The sequence below is a fragment of the Gobio gobio genome, assembly GCF_949357685.1.
Source record: "Gobio gobio genome assembly, chromosome: 1".
Taxonomy (NCBI): Eukaryota; Metazoa; Chordata; class Actinopteri; order Cypriniformes; family Gobionidae; genus Gobio; species Gobio gobio.
Window position 1 is genome coordinate 73,789,867 of NC_137097.1, and position 20,928 is coordinate 73,810,794.

At 42.1% G+C, this 20,928-nt stretch overlaps 1 protein-coding gene across 1 annotated transcript in view; it reads left to right on the plus strand.

Moving 5' to 3' along the window:
- Nucleotides 1–20,928, plus strand: part of LOC307122960 (uncharacterized protein) — a gene marked incomplete at both ends in the record, with an annotated part of 765,959 nt that overhangs the window by 596,180 nt on the left and 148,851 nt on the right. The window lies entirely within an intron of this gene.

The window sequence follows — 20,928 nt, forward strand, 5'->3', positions numbered from 1 at the left end:
AAATTCTGATAGATATTGGGAACTGATCTCTACGCCCAGTGAACACCCAGAGAGTGACGAGTTCTTGTCTATGATGGCTGGTGTGTTTCGATGGAGGGGCGGAACGATTCCTGATGTCGTTGGTACAGTTAAACTTCAACATGCAGTTACACTTTCGCCTGGCCAAGAGCATCTTGTCTGGGGTAAACTCCCCATTAAGTCCTGTAGCCAACCGGGCAGTACTGTTATGGTGGAACCATCTAGACTTTGTTCTGCCTCCAGGAAAGTGTTAGTATGTCGTGTTGTCACCCCGCTTTGGGGTGATGGCTGGATTCCGCTTAAGCTGATCAACCCTAGTGATAAGCCAGTAACGCTGAAGCGAAACACAAAAGTGGCCGACGTTTACCCCTGTATTGCATTGGAGGATGTCTGTGAAACAAAGCCTGAGCTTCCACTTCGTTCAAGCATTCAGCAGTCAGCAGCTGGGTCAAATAAGTCTGATACACTGACCGAAAGGCTCCTTAAGTGTGGATTGGAAACCGTTGATTTGGAGAAGTGCGAAGTTTCTGAATTGTGGAAGACGAAAATGTGTGATTTGGTGCTTGAGTATGAGTCTATCTTTTCCAGACATTCTCTTGATTGCGGTGAAGTCAAGGACTTCGTACACAGGATTCATCTGTTTGACGAAAGGCCGTTTCGCTTACCATACAGACGAGTTCCTCCTTCACAATACCAGAAATTACGGGTTGCTTTGAACGAGATGGAGGAGAGGGGAATAATCCGCAAGTCAGCCAGCGAATTTGCGTCACCTTTGGTTCTGTGCTGGAAAAAGGATGGCAATCTTCGCATATGCACAGATTTCCGCTGGCTTAATGCGCGGACAGTAAAGGATGCGCACCCCCTGCCCCATCAGGAAGACTGTCTAGCGGCCCTAGGAGGCAATTCGTTTTTCAGCACTATGGATTTGACCTCAGGATTTTATAATATTCCATTACATGAGGATGACAGAAAGTATACAGCGTTCACAACACCAGTGGGGTTACACGAATACAATAGGCTTCCACAGGGCCTCTGTAACTCACCAGCAAGCTTCATGCGGATGATGACTAAAATCTTTGGTGAACAGAATTTTTTGTCCCTGTTGTGCTATCTGGATGATTTAATGTTCTTCGCACCAGACGAAGAAACTGCGTTGCAGAGGCTAGAGATGGTTTTCGGTATGTTGAAAAAGCACAATTTAAAATTATCGCCGAAAAAATGCCACTTCTTAAGACGCTCTGTGAAATTCTTGGGTCACTTGATTACAGAGGGAGGTGTGTCTACGGACCCCGGAAAAGTTGAAGCAATTACTAAAATTACTTCTGCGGATCTGATGTGCCCAGATGGTGTCACTCCATCGGTTAAGAAGATCCAGTCTTTTCTCGGCCTCGTTATGTGGTACCAACGTTTCATTGAGAATTGTTCGTCTCTCGCACGACCACTTTTTGCTCTGACTAGCGGGGTTAGGAAAGCTAGAGGTGTTGCCCGAAAAGGGATTCCTGCGTACAGAAAACTCACTCCGGAAGATTGGTCTCCAGCATGTGAGGCTGCTTTATCAGCATTAAAGGAAGCTCTTCTGTCCAATGTTGTTCTTGCACATCCTGACTTTTCCAGATCCTTCATTCTTGCCACTGACGCTTCGTCTGAGGGATTGGGTGCCGTGCTTTCGCAATTGAGTCCTGGAGAAAGCAGGGCTCGACCCATTGCATTCGCGAGTAAGTCACTGTCCAGAGCACAAGCCAAATATCCAGCACACCGGCTTGAGTTTCTCGCCCTCAAGTGGGCCGTATGTGATAAATTTAGCCACTGGCTAAAAGGACATCAGTTCACAGCTTGGACCGATAATAATCCCCTGACACACATCTTGACCAAACCTAGGCTTGATGCCTGTGAACAAAGATGGGTGGCAAAACTCGCTGCCTTTGAGTTTGACATCAAATATATTCCAGGGCCGAAGAACTCCATTGCTGATGCTTTGAGCAGGCAGCCTTTTGTCAACGGTCATGTAAGTCACCGCATAGTAAGGGAACCCTATGACAAGCTGCTGGCGGAGTCAAATAACCATTCCTATGCTGCTGTCCAAGATGTCTTTCGGTTGTCCAATGCCAGTCAGAGAGTGCTTGAATGTATAGAGGTTCCAAATAGTGCTCGTGAGCATTCGGCAGTTGAATCCGATGCGGACACAAAAGGGGGCTTTTCGAGTGAAGAAGTGGCTGCTGTCTTTTCTAATCACCTTTCTTGGGATGAAGGAACACGAACATGGGCCATTCCTCTGGCTGGATTTGTCCAACAGATCGCAGATGTTGGGTTTGATGCCCTTCCTTCTTACTCACGGCAAGAACTGCGAGACAAACAGCTTCAGGATGAGCATTTGCAGAGGGTGATGTACTATGTTGACCGAAAACGCAGACCTTCGAGACGCGAGCGTATGGGGGACCCCAGCGCTGTACGAAAGCTTATGAAACAGTGGGAGAAGCTATTATTGAACGATGGTATCTTGTATCGTGTTTCAAAAGACCCTTTGACACGTCACAAAAGATTTCAGTATGTGGTACCTTCTTCCCTGAAAGCTGACGTGCTGAGAGGATGTCACGATGAGGCTGGACACCAAGGCCAGTATCGTACTCTCCAACTATCTCGTCAACGATTCTACTGGATAGACATGGAACGTGATGTTCGTGACTATGTGAAGGTGTGTGGCCGCTGTGTGCTTGCAAAAACACCAGAGCCGGACGGCCGAGCTCTCTTGGAGAGTGTTAAGACTTCTGCTCCGCTTGAATTAGTCTGCATTGATTTCTGGACGGCGGAAGATACACAGAATAAGTCAGTTGATGTTTTAGTGGTCACTGACCATTTTACCAAGCTGGCCCATGCCTTTCGCTGCCCAGACCAGTCTGCCAAGTCAGTAGCAAAGAAGCTCTGGGATAACTATTTCTGTTACTATGGCTTCCCGGAACGTATTCATTCTGATCAGGGGGCCAGTTTCTGTAGTGAGCTCATTAGGCATTTGCTTGATTTTTCTGGTGTTAAGAAGTCACAAACGACACCATATCATCCTATGGGAAACGGAGTTACAGAAAGATTTAATCGAACATTAGGAAACATGATCAGAGCTCTTGAAGCAAGACCAAAACAAGATTGGCCTGGGATGCTTCATACACTAACATTCGTGTACAACTGTACGGTGCACGAGACTACGGGGTATCCTCCCTTCTATTTAATGTTCGGTCGCACCCCGCGATTGCCAATTGATGTTGTTTTCAAGAGTGTACTGTGGAACGATTCGAGCGACTCTCTTCCCAAGTATGTGGAGTCCCTGAATAAGGATTTGAGGGATGCTCTTGCTGTTGCGGAGTCTAACACTTCAAAAGAACAGTCTCATCAAGCCCACATGTACAATCGGAAAAATAAGGGTGTAAAAATTGAAGTTGGCGACAGGGTCCTATTAGCCAATAAAAGTGAACGTGGCAAGCGCAAACTTTCAGACAAGTGGGAAAATGTGGTATATACTGTGGTTGATTGTGATCCTAAGACCCACATTTACAAGATTAAACACCCTGTATCTGATCAACTAAAGGTGGTACACAGAAACCTCCATTTGTGTGTAAATTTCCTCCCTTTGAGTGACATCGTGGGAAAAAATGATGATGAGAGTGCATTTTCTGAGGATGATGGAGTTTCTGATAATCGTTCTGTATCCTCTGATGATTCAATACCTGATTGTGATAGCCCGGTCGTGGCCGATGATGATCTTCAGATGATTGAGTCATGCAATGCTCACAACTCAGCTGAAGTTGCTGATGTTTCATCCCAAAGTGTGGTTTCTGGAAATGATTCTATGGACCACCCAGCCTTTCAGGAAAGTCCTGAAACTAGAAATGACTGTAATCTTGATCCTGATGTTGATGGTACAGTAGCCAATACTGAGTTACTGGGTCGTAGGTCAAAGTTTGGCAGATTGTTGAAACCAGTGAATCGCCTCATCTCTTCGATGAATCAACGCACTTTGTTTTACACCAGAAAGCAAATTCTTGGTAAATTGTCTGTTTCGGTTCAAAGCTTGAAATATTGAAGTGTTAAAATTCAGTGTGTGTGAATAGGAATCGCTAAGATGAAATGTAAAAGGCACTTCATTTAGGTCATGATTAAGGAGGAGTGATATGCGCAGCACTTTTTCCCGTCAGTTCTTTATATGAACAGTTATCACTGATCAAAAGCATTATGCTAAGAATAGCAATTCCAGTTTTTGTTTTTTTTTCGGGGAAAAAAAAAAATGTTTTATGTTAACCACATTTTGGCAAATTCAGTGGGGGAGAATGTAACAGGGAAAAGAAAATTGTTATGAATTGTGCCAAAATGCTTGTTCATTTTATATTTTCTATGAATATCATGTTTAAGTGCATCCAGGGATATGAGGACACCTACAGGGATATGGGGACACCTACAGGGATATGGGGACACCTACAGGTGACTAGGGTAAATTATAGTGTCGGCCATTTTCTCCTCAGTCGCTTTATGCTGTTGAGGAGAACGGTAGGTGTAAAATCTCACTCCGGTTTAACAAATAAAATATCGTCAGAGATGTTATTTATCTTTCAAGGTCAAAATTGTTCTTTCAAAAGTGTATATCACATTTGTGTGGTGTCATTTCATGCATTTCAGGTATGATGCACTTATGGTTGTATGATGTTACATTTATATGTTCAGAGAAAAAAATGAAATTGAGCTCTTAAGTTAATTTGGTTTATTGCTTATTGAACTGTTGTTTGAGTCGCTTTATGCTGTTGAGGAGAACGTTGTGTGACCGGATGAGCTTTATATCACATTTGTGTGGTGTCATTTCATGCATTTCAGGCATTTCAGTTCAGTAAACACGATTGAGCTCAGTCTACGTCTCCGTGTGGTCATTCCCGGGTCGAAATGAAAAGAGTGAACCAATAAAAGGGGGTTACACATACATTTATGCAAAGCGAATTCGTATCAACAATGACAACATATTACGATATAAATCACAGTAAAGAAAACGGTGTATACTGTTATAAGACTGATTTTTCTCTGTGGCTGCGCCACGCCTCCGGAATAGCCTCCCTCGGCATATCAGATCTTGTGAATCCTTAGGATGTTTTAAATCTGTGTCGAAAACACATCTCTTCTCTCTTGCTTACAACTGCCCATAAGGACTGGGAGTTTGAGATGTGTGTTTGTGTTTTGTTTGTTTATATTGGGGTGTTTTGTCAACGTTTTATTAGTACTGTTGAGAGAGTAAAGCACTTTGGTCAACTTATGTTGTTTTTTAACGTGCTATAGAAATAAAGGTTGTTGTTGTTGTTTTATCTTTCATATGAATTTGAATGAGCATCTGCAATAATAAGACATAAACATTTCAAAATAAGAGTCCATTCGGTTACACAATGTGTTTCTCCATTTGTCCGTCTAACTTTTTCTCCTTTTTCTCCCACAGGAGCTCAGTTTTCTCTGGCTAATTTTCTCCACTGCCACAGCAGTGCTGTTCCCTCGACTCCCACAGGAGCTGAGTTTCTCTGGCTAATTTTCTCCTACTACAGCAGTGCTGTTCCCTCTGCTCCCACAGGAGCTGAGTTTCTCTGGCTAATTTTCTCCTACTACAGCAGTGCTGTTCCCTCTGCTCCCACAGGAGCTGAGTTTCTCTGGCTAATTTTCTCCTACTACAGCAGTGCTGTTCCCTCTGCTCCCACAGGAGCTGAGTTTCTCTGGCTAATTTTCTCCTACTACAGCAGTGCTGTTCCCTCGGCTCCCACAGGAGCTGAGTTTCTCTGGCTAATTTTCTCCTACTACAGCAGTGCTGTTCCCTCGGCTCCCACATGAGCTTCATTTCTCCGGCTAATTTTCTCCTACTACAGCAGTGCTGTTCCCTCGGCTCCCACAGGAGCTTCGTTTCTCTGGCTAATTTCTCCTACTACAGCAGTGCTGTTCCCTCTGCTCCCACAGGAGCTCAGTTTCTCCGGCTAATTTTCTCCACTGCATCAGCAGTGCCATTTTCTCTGCTCCCTCAGGTTCTTCGGCTAATTTTCTCCACTGCTACAGCAGTGCTGACCCCTCTGCTCTCACAAGAGCTCAGTTTCTCCGGCTAATTTTCTCCACTGCATCAGCAGTGCTGTCCCCTCTGCTCTCACAGGAGCTCAGTTTCTCTGGCTAATTTTCTCCACTGCCAAAGCAGTGATGTTCTTTCCCAGAAACCTCAATCCTACATGACGGCCTGGAGATGTTTAAAGCATTTTACTTCTCTTATAAACATACCGTTCCCTGATTTTTCTCTCCTTTCAATCACCTCATTTATTTTCTACCTTAATACATCAAAGGTTACTTGAGCTGCATCCAGTTTTTTCCACAATTGATGTACGGCAATTCCTCCCCCGAGATAAACAATTCACCAACCTCTCTCTGATCAAAGGGATTCAAAGATCCCAGCCCACCCGTCCCGACACTAGACAACCTATAACGCTGGTATCCTCAAAGGTATTGACACCCTCCGCACAGACTACCAGCCCCTCAATACCGCCCGAACACTCAACGCCATGTCCTCCTAGCTTTTCTGGTTTCCTTAGATCAGTGGTCACCAACCTTTTCAAGACAAAGATCCCTGACCTCAGCCTTAATGAAAGGCAAGATCTACTTATAGATTTTTCATGGCCGATTCAGAGGTTTTTTTATTTATTTCGAGAACATCTGTCGTTTAAGCAAATTATTTAGTTGTTTATTTGCTCTATAACAGCCCAAACTAGCCTTAAAAAAATTTGACATTTGAAATGTGAGGCAACCACTGCATTTTAATCACGATCCAAACAAAGATACACACATGTAGCATGAGCAGTTGTTTTTTGTTTTAAATTAGATTGCATGATTTCAAGACTTTATTCAGTGACTTAAGCTTTGTGAAATTGTTACATAGGACACACCTGCACAAAACAAAAACAGATGGACTGACTAAAAATGCTAATTCACTCTTTGACAGTAGATGGTGCTTATGGAAAAGAAGCGTTTCTTTGGGTACCGCTGTAAAATGCCATCAAAACTATACTGAAACTGAGACAGTCAGTTTCATTCAGAGATACATTCATGTAACCCCCCTCCCCTCCATAATTCAATATTTATATTTTTCTTCCTATATTTCAAGCATCCCAAACAGTTATCTTGCTGGGACTATTTATACCTGGTCCACTTCATGTGTTTTTACATATCAGATATCTATCTGATTTATCAGAACGATTCCATTTACACTTGGTCACATAAATGTGTTGTCTTCAGTTCCCACGCTATATGCATTTTTAATGGAGTTCACATCACCGAAATCAACAAATATGAGCTGCATTGTATTGATCAACAGCTAATTTCAAAATCAAGGACTGCAATAGGAGAGAGAGTGGCATAAGCACTGATCATTTAGTTTCTTTACTTTTAATGACGATGATTGTGTATGAGCGTCTGCAACTTTTACTTTCCTTTGCGGCAGTTTGCTGAAGAGATATTCAGCTGCAGTAGCGCTGTCATAACTATAGCATCGGTCGATTTGTGCTGCGCGAATTTTGAGGTTGCAGAGAATACATTTTGGGAGCATAAGGAGCGATTTCGTGCCTTGATAATGTGTTTGTAACGCTTTACACACAGAGGCCGGATAGCTGGCCTGAATGGTTGTAATCAAGTGGAAGCAAAACTCACGTATCTGATATTACACAGGGGTTTATTTTCAGCGTCGTCGATCCCACACACACATGGGGCAGTTTGCAAAACACTCCACTAACAACTGCGTTACTGAACAGAAAATAAACAGTGAGAGCAACAGAAATATTACACGCATTACGCATATATGTGATGTTCACAGGGACGCGCTCCGTCCACGGACTGCGTGCCCACTCATCAGCGAGTGAGTGAGTGCATGCGTTCTGCCTTAAAGGAGCGGCACATAATTCTTCTTGTTACATGTTGTTAATTATTTTTCGGTTATTTATCGGGAGCTACCGGGACAGTGATAAAGATCGACCAGTCGATCGCGATCGACGGGTTGGCGACCACTGCCTTAGATGCTTGGATTTCATCTACATTTTCAACCTTTCATCCCCAATCTAATCATATCAGTCAGAATCAAATTCTGCATTATTTTCTGTTTAACACTGTGAAGCTGCTTTGAACCAATCGGCATCGTAAAATGCGCTTTAACTAAAGGCGAGATGACTGACCAGTCAGTTCTGGCTTAATTTTGAATGGAGAAGTTCTCCCCTGGAACCCCAGTTTCAAATGAATCTAACAAAACTGTGACACTCTTTTGGTTCCAGAAACACCTCAAATCCGTTCTCCAACCATCAGGGGTCCCAGCAAAGAACTTTTCAAGCCACTCCTTCCGTATTGGGGCAGCAACCTCAGCAGCTCAAAAAGTCCTCTTCCAACAGCAGATCCAAGCTCTCAGGAGATGGTCCTCCGACGCTTTCCAAAGCTATATCAGGACCAATCGGTTCCACATCAAAAAAGCCCACCAAACCCTTATTGACTAGTACACAGTAAGAATCTCCCGACCAAACACTCTTATCTTTCTCCTTTATGTTCTCAGGTTCCAGTAAGAAATGGAAAGTTTCCATGGACGCAGCTCAAGGGGAAGTTCCTTACAGCTTGAAAGAGTGGAACGTTTCCGTGCACTATGAAAGAGTGGAAGTTCCACGCAGTACGAAAGAGTAGAAAGTTTCCACGCAGTACGGAAGAGCACAAGTTCCACGCAGCACGAAAGGGCAGAAGTTCCACGTAGCGCGAAAAAGTGGAAAGTTTCCACGCAGCGCGAAAGAGTGGAAGTTCCACACAGCGCGAAAGAGTGGAAGTTCCACACAGCGCGAAAGAGTGGAAGTTCCACGCAGCGCGAAAGAGTGGAAGTTCCACGCAGCGCGAAAGAGTGGAAAGTACGAAAGAGTGTAAAGTTTCCACGCAGCGCGAAAGAGTGGAAAGAGTGTAAAGTTTCCACGCAGCGCGAAAGAGTGTAAAGTTTCTACGCAGTACGAAAGAGTGGAAAGTTTCCACGCAGCGCGAAAGAGTGGAAGTTCCACGCAGCGTGAAAGAGTGGAAAGTACGAAAGAGTGTAAAGTTTCCACGCAGCACAAAAGAGTGTAAAGTTTCCACGCAGCACGAAAGAGTGTAAAGTTTCCACGCAGCGCGAAAGAGTGTAAAGTTTCCACGCAGCACGAAAGAGTGGAAAGTTTCCACGCAGCGCGAAAGAGTGGAAGTTCCACGCAGCGTGAAAGAGTGGAAAGTACGAAAGAGTCTAAAGTTTCCACGCAGCACGAAAGAGTGTAAAGTTTCCACGCAGCGCGAAAGAGTGTAAAGTTTCCACGCAGTGAGTCAGCGGAAAAGTCTCCACGCAGCGAGTCAGTGGAAAAGTCTCCACGCAGCGAGTCAGTGGAAAGTCTCCACGCAGCGAGTCAGTGGAAAGTCTCCACGCAGCGCGAAAGAGTGTAAAGTTTCCACGCAGTGAGTCAGTGGAAAAAGTCTCCACGCAGCGAGTCAGTGGAAAAAGTCTCCACGCAGCGAGTCAGTGGAAAAGTCTCCACGCAGCAAGTCAGTGGAAAAGTCTCCACGCAGCGAGTCAGTGGAAAGTCTCCACGCAGCGAGTCAGTGGAAAGTCTCCACGCAGCGAGTCAGTGGAAAGTTTCCACGCGGCCAGAAACTGGAAAGTTTCCACGCTGCCAGAAAGTGGAAAGTTTCCACGCAGCCAGAAAGTGGAAAGTTTCCACGCAGCCAGAAAGTGGAAAGTTTCCACGCAGCCAGAAAGTGGAAAGTTTCCACGCAGCCAGAAAGTGGAAAGTTTCCACGCAGCCAGAAAGTGGAAAGTTTCCACGCAGCCAGAAAGTGGAAAGTTTCCACGCAGCCAGAAAGTGGAAAGTTTCCAAGCAGCCAGAAAGTGGAAAGTTTCCACGCAGCCAGAAAGTGGAAAGTTTCCACGCAGCCAGAAAGTGGAAAGTTTCCACGCAGCCAGAAAGTGGAAAGTTTCCACGCAGCCAGAAATTGGAAAGTTTCCACGCAGCCAGAAGGTGGAAAGTTTCCACGCAGCCAGAAAGTGGAAAGTTTCCACGAAGCCAGAAAGTGGAAAGTTTCCATGAAGCCAGAAAGTGGAAAGCTGCCAGAAAGTGGAAAGTTTCCACGCAGCCAGAAAGTGGAAAGCTTTCCACGCAGCCAGAAAGTGGAAAGCCTTCCACGCAGCCAGAAAGTGGAAAGCCTTCCACGCAGCCAGAAAGTGGAAAGCCTTCCACGCAGCCAGAAAGTGGAAAGCCTTCCACGCAGCCAGAAAGTGGAAAGCCTTCCACGCAGCCAGAAAGTGGAAAGTTTCCACGCAGCCAGAAAGTGGAAAGTTTCCACGAAGCCAGAAAGTGGAAAGTTTCCACGAAGCCAGAAAGTGGAAAGTTTCCACGAAGCCAGAAAGTGGAAAGTTTCCACGCAGCCAGAAAGTGGAAAGTTTCCACGCAGCCAGAAGGTGGAAAGTTTCCACGAAGCCAGAAGGTGGAAAGTTTCCACGAAGCCAGAAAGTGGAAAGTTTCCACGCAGCCAGAAAGTGGAAAGCTTTCCACGCAGCCAGAAAGTGGAAAGCCTTCCACGCAGCCAGAAAGTGGAAAGCCTTCCACGCAGCCAGAAAGTGGAAAGCCTTCCACGCAGCCAGAAAGTGGAAAGCCTTCCACGCAGCCAAAAAAGTGGCACGTTTCCAGGCAATAAATCAGCGCACGCAGGAAATCAGCAAAAAGTTCCCACGCAGTAAAAAGTGGCACATTTCCACGCAGTAAACCAACAGAACGTTTCCACAAAGCAGGAAAGTGGAAAGTTCCACGCAAGAAGTCAGTGGAAGTTTCCACAGAGCAAAGCAGCACGTTCCTCGCAGTGAATCAGTGAATGTTCCCACGCAGTAAGGCAGCGGAAATTTCCACACAGTGAAAAGTGGATCAGCTTCAACACAACAAGGAAGGATAAAATTCACACAGCGAGAAGTGGGCAGTTTTCTACACAGCAAAGAAAGGTCGGTCTCCCACGTACAAGACCACACCCTGCTCTCACCAAGAACCGTGCGATTCCTGAACCAACAGGGCCGCCCATCCGTGACACAAGCCGCTCACGGGCCCTCCCGGTCAAACAACCAGGCCCCTCTCTCATGCCAGCCGCCAAGCTCGGCACTTCTTGGGGGGTAATTAGCAGGCGGCTGTCCTATGCTTACTAGCTTTTTGGGGGGTACTCTGGGTTCGGGCCGAAGTCCGAGCTCGAAGCCCTCCCCCCCGGGCAGCACGCCAAATACGCAATTCAATTAACTCTCTACAAATTATATGTAAGTGTGAACTCGTGAAATGCTGTTTCACTAAACGAGGTTCGGGAGGAACATGTCAGATAATTGACACAGGTGGAGAGTACTCAGCTAATCAACAAAGAGGTATATATACGCAGCCGTCCTACCTCCATTTTGTTGACAGTTTTTCAGCATCCCTCCACCACCCCTTCTCCACATCTTGCCCTTTCTTTTAGTTCTAAACCACTTACATGCGGGGGGTACTCTGGGTTTGGGCCGAAGTCCGAGCTCGAAGCCCTCCCCCCCGGACAGCACGCCAAATACGCAATTCAATTAACTCTCTACAAATTATATGTAAGTGTGAACTCGTGAAAAAAGGCCGGGCTAGTGCATGGCAGAGTTTCCACTGTCACTTACGGGGCTTGATCGATCCTCATCGAGGCCCGCTGAATACCTTGGGATCCAAAGCGGCCAGCTCGAGGTAGAGGAGTGGTTATGAACAAAGGCGGAGTTTATCTGCGTTTGGAGACGGCAGTTCCTGTGTTCTGACAATTTGTGCTACCCGCTCAGATTTTGCTACCTCCCATTAAAACAGTAGGTAGTACAATTCGACAGCTAATTGTTTGAGGCTTTATTAACATTCAATTCAATTCAATTCAAATTTATTTGTATAGCGCTTTTCACAATACACATTGTTTCAAAGCAGCTTCACAGAAAGTGCATTTCATAAATGTACATTGAAAAATGTTAGAAAAGAGAATGTTAAAGAAAAAAATGTTAGGATAAGTTAATCAATCATGTATTATTTTAGGCCATAACAACGCTGGCGTTGAGTCGTCTCTTCACAGGCGTCGAGTCGTCTCATCACAGGTGTCGGGGCATCTGAAGTCTCCATCAGAGGCTGGATACAAACTGGAGCTGACGAACTAGTTACCTCGGGACTAGTGTCCCGAGATAACAACAGAAAAGCAGATGGGAAATAATTAGCATAGCTGCTGTTCAGAATATTAATGCTGTTGGTGCGATTTAACTGTAGTATAAAACTTATTTATAATGTGAATGCTTGGCTAAAGAGATGCGTCTTTAATCTAGTTTTAAACTGGGACAGCGAGTCTGAACCTCGAACAATATCCGGAAGACTATTCCAGAGTTTAGGAGCTAAATGTGAAAATGCCCTCCCTCCTTTAGTGGACTTAGATATCCTAGGAATGACCAGAAGCCTCGAGTTTAGTGATCTTAAAGAGCGCGATGGATTGTAGGGCGATAAAAGATCAGTTAAATACACTGGAGCTAACCCATTTAGGGCTTTATAGGTCAGTAGCAATACTTTGTAATTGATACGGAACTTAATAGGTAACCAGTGTAGGGATGATAAAATTGGTGTTATATGATCATATTTTCTTGACCTAGTAAGAACTCTAGCAGCTGCGTTTTGGACTAACTGTAGTTTGTTTATCGATGATGCAGGACAACCAGCTAATAAAGCATTACAGTAATCTAGTCTCGAGGTCCTGAATGCATGAACTAACTTTTCTGCATCAGAAATAGATAGCATGTTACGTAGCTTGGCAATGTTTCTAAGGTGGAAAAATGCCGTTCTTGTAACATATGAAATATGACTTTCGAAAGATAAGTTGCGGTCTAATATAACACCCAGGTCTCTTACTGTAGTGGATAAAGCGACAGGACATCCTTCCAAGTTAAAGTTGTATTGTGAGAGGTTTTGTGGGCAATTTTTTGGACCAATAAGTAACACCTCCGTTTTATCTGAATTTAATAGCAGAAAATTACACGTCATCCAGTGTTTAATATCATCAACACACGCTGTCAGTTTAGATAATTTAGCGTTTTCATCTGGTCGTGATGAAATATATAATTGAGTGTCATCAGCATAACAGTGGAAATTAATTCCATGTTTTCTTATAATATTACCAAGTGGCAGCATATATATAGAGAATAGCAGAGGGCCTAGCACGGATCCTTGTGGCACCCCATAGTCTACTGACGTCATCTTTGATTTTTCCCCATTTAGACAGACAAAATGGTAGCGGTCTGATAAATACGATCTAAACCAGTTTAATGCCTGTCCCTGAACACCAGTGTAATTTTGAAGTCGATCTAATAGTATTTTATGATCTATAGTATCGAACGCAGCACTAAGATCAAGTAGAACTAGTATTGAGATACAGCCTTGGTCAGAAGCTAGAAGTAAATCATTTGTGATTTTAACGAGTGCAGTTTCTGTGCTATGATGTGGCCTGAATCCTGATTGAAATTTTTCATAGATATCATTTTCTTGCAAGAAAGAGCACAATTGAGCGGACACAACTTTTTCTAGTATTTTAGACATGAATGGAAGATTTGAAATTGGTCTGTAATTTGCTAGGTTATTATGATCTAATTGTGGCTTCTTAATGAGAGGCTTTATGACTGCCAACTTGAATATTCTTGGAACATGACCTAAAGATAAAGACGAGTTAATAATATTGAGAAGAGGCTCTTCCACTACAGGTAACAACTCTTTCAGTAGTTTAGTGGGTATTGGATCTAATAAACATGTTGTTGGTTTAGATGCAATGATTAGTTTATTTAGCTCTTCCTGTCCTATAGTTGTAAAGCGGTGTAGTAGTTCTTGAGGGGCGATAATTGCGGTTGAATCATAAGACATCATTAATGATTGTACATTTACAATTTTGTTTCTGATGCTTTCTATTTTGTCAGCGAAGAAGTTCATAAAATCATTACTACTAAACTGTAACGGAATATTTTGTTCAGGCGATGCTTGTTTATTTGTTAGTCTAGCCACAGTGTTAAATAAAAACCTTGGATTATTTTGGTTATTTTCTATTAGTTTGCGTAGATGCTCAGCCCTGGCTGCTTTTAGGGCCTTTTTATAACGTGACATACTTTCTTTCCATGCGATTCTAAAGACCTCTAAATTAGTTTGTTTCCATTTACGCTCTAAGTTACGAGTTTCTCTCTTGATAACATGTGTAGCACTGTTGTACCATGGTGCTTTAGTTTTCTCTCTAACCTTTTTTAATCTAATTGGTGCTACAATTTCTAATGTACTAGAGAAAATGGTGCTCATACTGCTAGCCATTTCCTCTAGTTCATCTGTTTGTTTGGGTTCACTGAGCAGCTGAGCCAGATCAGGTAAGCTATTTGAGAATCTATCTATAGTGGTTGGAATGATTGTTCTGCCTGGTCGATAACGTGGCGCAACATGACAGATTTCAGCAGTACGCAGTATGCAAGTTACCATGTAATGGTCAGTGACATCATCACTTTGTGGTATAATATCTATATCGGTTGGGTTGGTTCCATGTGATATAATTAAATCTAGTGTGTGATTAAGACGATGAGTGGGACCAGTGACGTTTTGCTTGACCCCAAAGGAATTTAATAGATCTGTAAACGCAGCCCCTAACGCGTCATTTGTGTTATCTACGTGTATGTTAAAATCTCCAACAATTAATGCTTTATCGACGTTGACCAATAGATCTGAGAGAAAGTCTGCAAACTCTTTTAGGAAATCAGCATAGGGCCCTGGAGGTCTATATACAGTAGCTAAGGCTACTGTATATAGACCTCATCCATACCTACCCCTACCCTTAAAACAATGAAAATATAGTGTTGGTAGCACAATCTGATAGGTAGCATTATTTGACAGAACACCCGGAGCCACAGAAGATTTCAAACACCAGCTAACATCAGCATTAAAGACTTTTAAGATCGTTTTAGCTCAACTCACTTTCAGACAGCATCAAGTGTAAGCATCAAACTTCTGTTTGTGATCTGATGTGGATTCTGATGACCGTATAAGGCATAAATAGTGATGCAAAACATTATTTTGTGCTAACCATTACCATAGTAAGTATGGTAAATACGACTGCGTGAAGATATCAGACAAATCATATAGGCTATCACAATCATATATTTATTTTATCTGTCAGTGCGTCTTGTCTCTTTATACTGGACTGTCTGATTTCCATATTTAGCACTGAATAGCCTACTAGTACTATAAAAATAAAGCAACTTTTGGAAAATATAAATATTGGAACTGTCACTGGAGAGAGAGCTAAAGCTGCTCAGGTCGTATTTTTGCTGGAAAATGTGTAGAAATGATTGTTCTTTCTAAATGTGATGTAAACACACTGTCCTGTGACTACAGACGCAGACGCAACTGAATAAGTACGTGTGTCATCTTTCTTTAGTGAAATAACAGTAAATAACACTTTATTTCTGTGTAACTGATCTCGATACAAATTAATTCATTGTGATCAATGTATCACATATTATTGTAAAACCATTGATGCTTGGGTTTTAAATCTTTAAGTAAACAACAAAAATGCCAATGTTTATCATGTTGGTTTTGCGATCTCGCTAGTTTCCACTGATTTCTTTCGGATTACTTTTCTGATAAAACTTCCATTTGTTGGTGAAATGATGGTTTGTGTGACGTTGTTTCAGAGAGGTGTGCCACGGGCGGGTTTTAGTGAAGCGTTGCGGAGCTTCTGGCCCGACAGTGAGAACACAGTGTGGTTTTAGGCTCATGATATATGTGCTACTGGGCCGAGGCTATTAGCCGCGCCCGTTGAAAGCCCTGGCTCGCACTTACCTGTGCTAGTATCACACAGGTCTTGTTGTTTGTAGAGATTTTATTGATGAATTGCCAGTGTTCAACAAGATTGTTTGTATATGTCGGAGATGAGAATGCCGTTATTTTTTGGTAGTGGAAATGATGACTGCCTTTGTAGAACATTTTCATATTATTGAAAATGTACATAATATTTCAGTTGTTGTATCTCATGACTTGACAATGTTCAAAAGTCTTGTAATACAGACTCATTGTTTTATATTGTGCCAGACGGCTGCATCATATAAACTGCAAGCAGCAGTTATGAGCATTGTTTTATGAAGTTTGTTGGGTATTTTGAGTGCCCTGTCATGTTATGTGAAGCCCTGAATGATACTTGAAGCTCTTCAGTATTCAAATGTTTTACGCTTACAGACTGTTTTATATTGTGCCGGACAGCTGCATCATAGACTGCAAGCAGCAGTCAAATAAGATTTGTTTTAAGAAATTTAATGTTGTAAAAGATTGTTGAACAGGGTGTTTTGAGTGCCCTGTCCCTTGTCAAATGTTATATGAAGCCCCACGGATGATACTCTTCGATGTTTGAATGTTTTATGCTTACAGTTTTATATTGTACCAGACAACTGCATCATATAGACTGCAAGCAGCAGTTATGAGCTTTGTTTTATGAAGTTTAATATTGAAAAAGGTCATTGTACAGGATAATTAGATTAGATTAGATTAGATTCAACTTTATTGTCATTACACAAGTACAAGTACAAGGCAACGAAATGCAGTTTAGGTCTAACCAGAAGTGCAATAGCAGCAAGTGCAGGATATACAATGGATGCGTAAGTGCAGGACATGGATATGTACTGAATATATATAAATATGTATAAATAGAGAGATGGTTATTACTATAAACAGAATTTACAGGGGAATATGTACTATGAATATAATATACAGATGGCTATTACTATAAACAGAATTTTACAGATAGAGGTATACAATAATATGTTAGGCTAATATGAGGAATATAGCAGTGGATTAGGGTAGTGCAATAAATTATGGACAGAGCTATCCGGAAAAAAAAAAAGTGTAAAGTGCAGTGGAAAGTGGTTGTATATTACAGTTAGAAGTACGGTGCAAAATGCAAATGTAAACATTGGTACTATAAATACAGTCGGCAGTGCAAATGAGCATAATCTAGTTAAGATATGGCAGTGCAAGATGCATATGTAAACAGTTGTTACTGTGATAAACAGTCGGTAGTGCAAATAACAAAGTGAAGGCGGATGTGAGGTAGGAGAGTTAGCAGTTTATGAGGGAAGTGGATCAACGGGGGTTTGAGTTCAATAAAGAGACAGCTCTGGGGAAAAAACTGTTCTTAAGTCTGCTGGTCCTGGTCCGGAGGATCCTGAAACGCCTGCCGGAGGGCAGGAGAGAAAACAGTCTGTGGGCTGGGTGAGAGGAGTCCTTGAGGATGCTGCGAGCTCGATGCAGGCAGCGTTTCCTCTGGATGTGCTCGATGGCAGGTAGTGGAGTTCCTGTGATGCGCTGGGCAGTTTTCACCACCCGCTGCAGTGCCTTGCGCTCCGCAACAGAGCAGCTCCCATACCACACTGCCACACAGTTGGTCAGGATGCTTTCTATTGCGCAGCGATAGAAGTTCACCAGGATAGCCGAGGAGAGCTGATTCTTCCTCAGTGTCCTCAGGAAGAAGAGGCGCTGGTGAGCCTTCTTGACTAGGCTGGAGGTGTTGGTCGTCCACGACATGTCCGCCGAGATGTGGGTCCCCAGGAACTTGAAACTGGAGACACGCTCAACAGCCATTCCATTGATGTGGATGGTGTCGTGTGTGCCTCTTGACTCTTTCCTGAAGTCCACGATGAGCTCCTTCGTTTTGGTGGTGTTGAGGAGCAGGTTATTATCAGCGCACCATGTGGCCAGGTGCTGGATCTCTTCCCTGTAGGCAGTCTCATCGTTGTTGCTGATGAGCCCAATCACCGTAGTGTCGTCCGCAAACTTGACGATGGAATTAGATCCATACACAGGCTTGCAGTCGGAGGTGAAGAGGGAGTAGAGAAACGGACTTAGCACACAGCCCTGTGGTACGCCAGTGTTGAGTGTGATGGACGTGGAGCAGGTGGATCCTGATCGAACATTATGGGGTCTGTCAGTTAGGAAGTCCAAAATCCAGTTACACATTGAAGTGTTGATGCCCAGGTCTCCAAGTTTGGCAATTAACTTGGATGGGATGACAGTGTTGAATGCTGAGCTGAAGTCAACAAACAGCATGCGTGCATAAGTGTTTTTATTGTCCAGGTGAGTGAGCACAGAGTGGAGTGCCATGGAAACGGCATCCTCTGTGCTCCTATTGCTACGATAGGCAAACTGGTGTGAGTCCAATGTGGATGGTAGAGAGTCTTTTAGGTGCTCCAGGACCAGTTAATGAAGCCCTGTTAATAATAAAATGTATTCATTGCAGCACTTTATATGGTCTGATTATTGGGATCGTAACACTAATAACTGTTGTAACTATAGTGTGAATCCCAGTGGTCTATGTAAATACTCAACATTAATTTAGTTTAACGTTGGTGAAGTGACAAGAACTTTGAACACCGAATTTGGTGTTCTGATCATCCATTGTGGTGTTGAAATGTTACGCTTTAAGAGTTTGTTAGTTAACACTGTCAGAGTGTTAATAATGTGATAAAAGTGTTAATTTAACACCAGTGGTTCCCATATACTCTGGGTGAGTGTTCATTTTAACTCTGAGGGGGTTAAATTCATTCTTTAAAATTTGCAGTGTGTTATGAAGTGATCTCACTAGTGTTCTCTAGGCAGTGGAGTAGTCTGTGTATTTGTTGGTTTTGTGTGTCATATGAGGCCAAAGTTTGATTTTGACAAAAGAGAATGTGTTTTTGACAAAAATATTTTAATTTGATGTGGAAGTTTGAGGTTTGTACAAGCTGGTGTGTAGTTTTGAGATTGTGTTTATTGTTGTGGGAAAAATGTGAATGGTTTAATGAATTGTGCTAGCAATCAATAAAAACTGTAACAGCAGATTACCTTCACTTCACTGTGTTAAAGTTATAACGTAATGAATATGTCAAAATTAACACAAGTGTGGTCCCAAAACTCACACACTGATGTATAAGAATTTAACCAGTTTAAGTTAGTTTGTAACACATGCCTTTTTACACTGGATGTGACAAAACAACAATACCGTTTTTTTTTTTTTGTTAGTGGTGCTTACAAGGTGCTTATCGGTCAGACACACAGACATGCAGAATCAACAATAGTGACATGCCTAATGCCGACTCCCATCATGCATTGCAGCATGAAGTGTGTCACCATTGTTGAGATTCATATGCTGATTCTCCATGTCTGTGTGTATCTAAAAAAAATCCCCACAATGTATTTAAAAATTAAAATGCAGAAAGTCTGATCTGTGCCAACAAAATATTGTTGGTGAAAATCTATTAATATCAAATAACTACTTTTGGTCAGTTATGAGATGTCAGTAATTTTTCTTTTCGGTGATTAAAATTTTGTATTATCTGATCATCTTTATTTATGGTCTTCTTTGCAGCAAATTGTGTTTTGGTAAACAACGTTACAAATACATAAAACGTCACAAGTCAAACTGCCCAACTAAAGGAAATACTGATTTTATTTTTTTTATTTATCCTTTATTTTTCCAGGAAGGTCCCATTGAGATTAAAGAAATCTCTTCTTCCAGGGAGTTCTGGCCAAAATGGCCATAATAAAATTTCACAATAAACATATAACACACATGATATTCAGTATTCTAAACAGGGTAAGACTGTTTTGGATCAAATAACTCAACCGGGAATTTAATTACAATGAAAGAGAACCGAATTACATATAAATAATTCACATCAACTATTCGTCCACCGATACGTCGACATTAGAGTATTTTATCAATTCTGATTAGGATTATTACTCTGTGGCCAACAGTAATATCATTAATTTTATGTTCAGTGATATGAGCATGGTAACAAAATTGATCAGTTTTAGGCAATAACTTAAACACACAGTACAAGACACTTGTATAGATGAAAAATTAATACAAGGCTTTATTGAACTATTCTAATACACACAAACTAATCTAACGAAACACACATGATAAACACCGTGCTGAAAGAGTCTCCTGATCTCTGGTTAATCGATGCCTGTTCATGGGTAATCCTACAACAGTCAAAGCTAAAACATTCATCATAAATCAACAAATTAATTAAAACAGGAACATGATTCATTCATTTTACACTGCAATTCATTTTTGAACATATTCAAAGGAGGAATTGTTTCTAGTGGAGTAGTAGCTTGAAATTCATTCCACAGCCATGGAGTAAATAAGAGAAAGATGATTTTCCATGCCCTGAGCGTACCCTATGGTACAACTAATTTAATCCCATTTGATGATCTGGTGCTATAGATCTTTCGACATAAAAAGAATAGTAATGTAATTTGGAAGCATACCTAACAATGTCTTTACAATATATATACCAATATATATACTAACAAGCATATATTATAAAACGCAGTGCAGCATGATAAACACCATTCAAATAACATCACCATAGTCTAAAATGGGTAAAATAGTACTCTGTATAATTCTCTTTCTAGCTCCAAAGGAAAAGCATTTTTTTATTTATTTTTTTGCCGAAAGAGAAAACCCAATCTTAGTTTAAGCCTTTTCACCAAGTACTCAATATGAACATCAAAGGCTAACTTCTCATCAAGCCATATTCCTAAATATTTTTAAGTTGGCACTCTTTCTATATGCAGGTTTAAAGACTGTGGCTGAATTCAGGTTGTAGTTCTTGTTTCTCTTTCCTTCAGTGATTCTGCTCATTTTCATCAGGTGTCTTCAAAAATCAAACAATCATCACTCAATTAATCACTTTATTATCTAATTAACTCTAACACTGCTCCAGTGTTACTTTAACACCTGCTGGTGGTTCCCATATGAACAATGAGCAGTGTTCATTTAACACTGGGGAATTTACTTGATTCAGTGTGA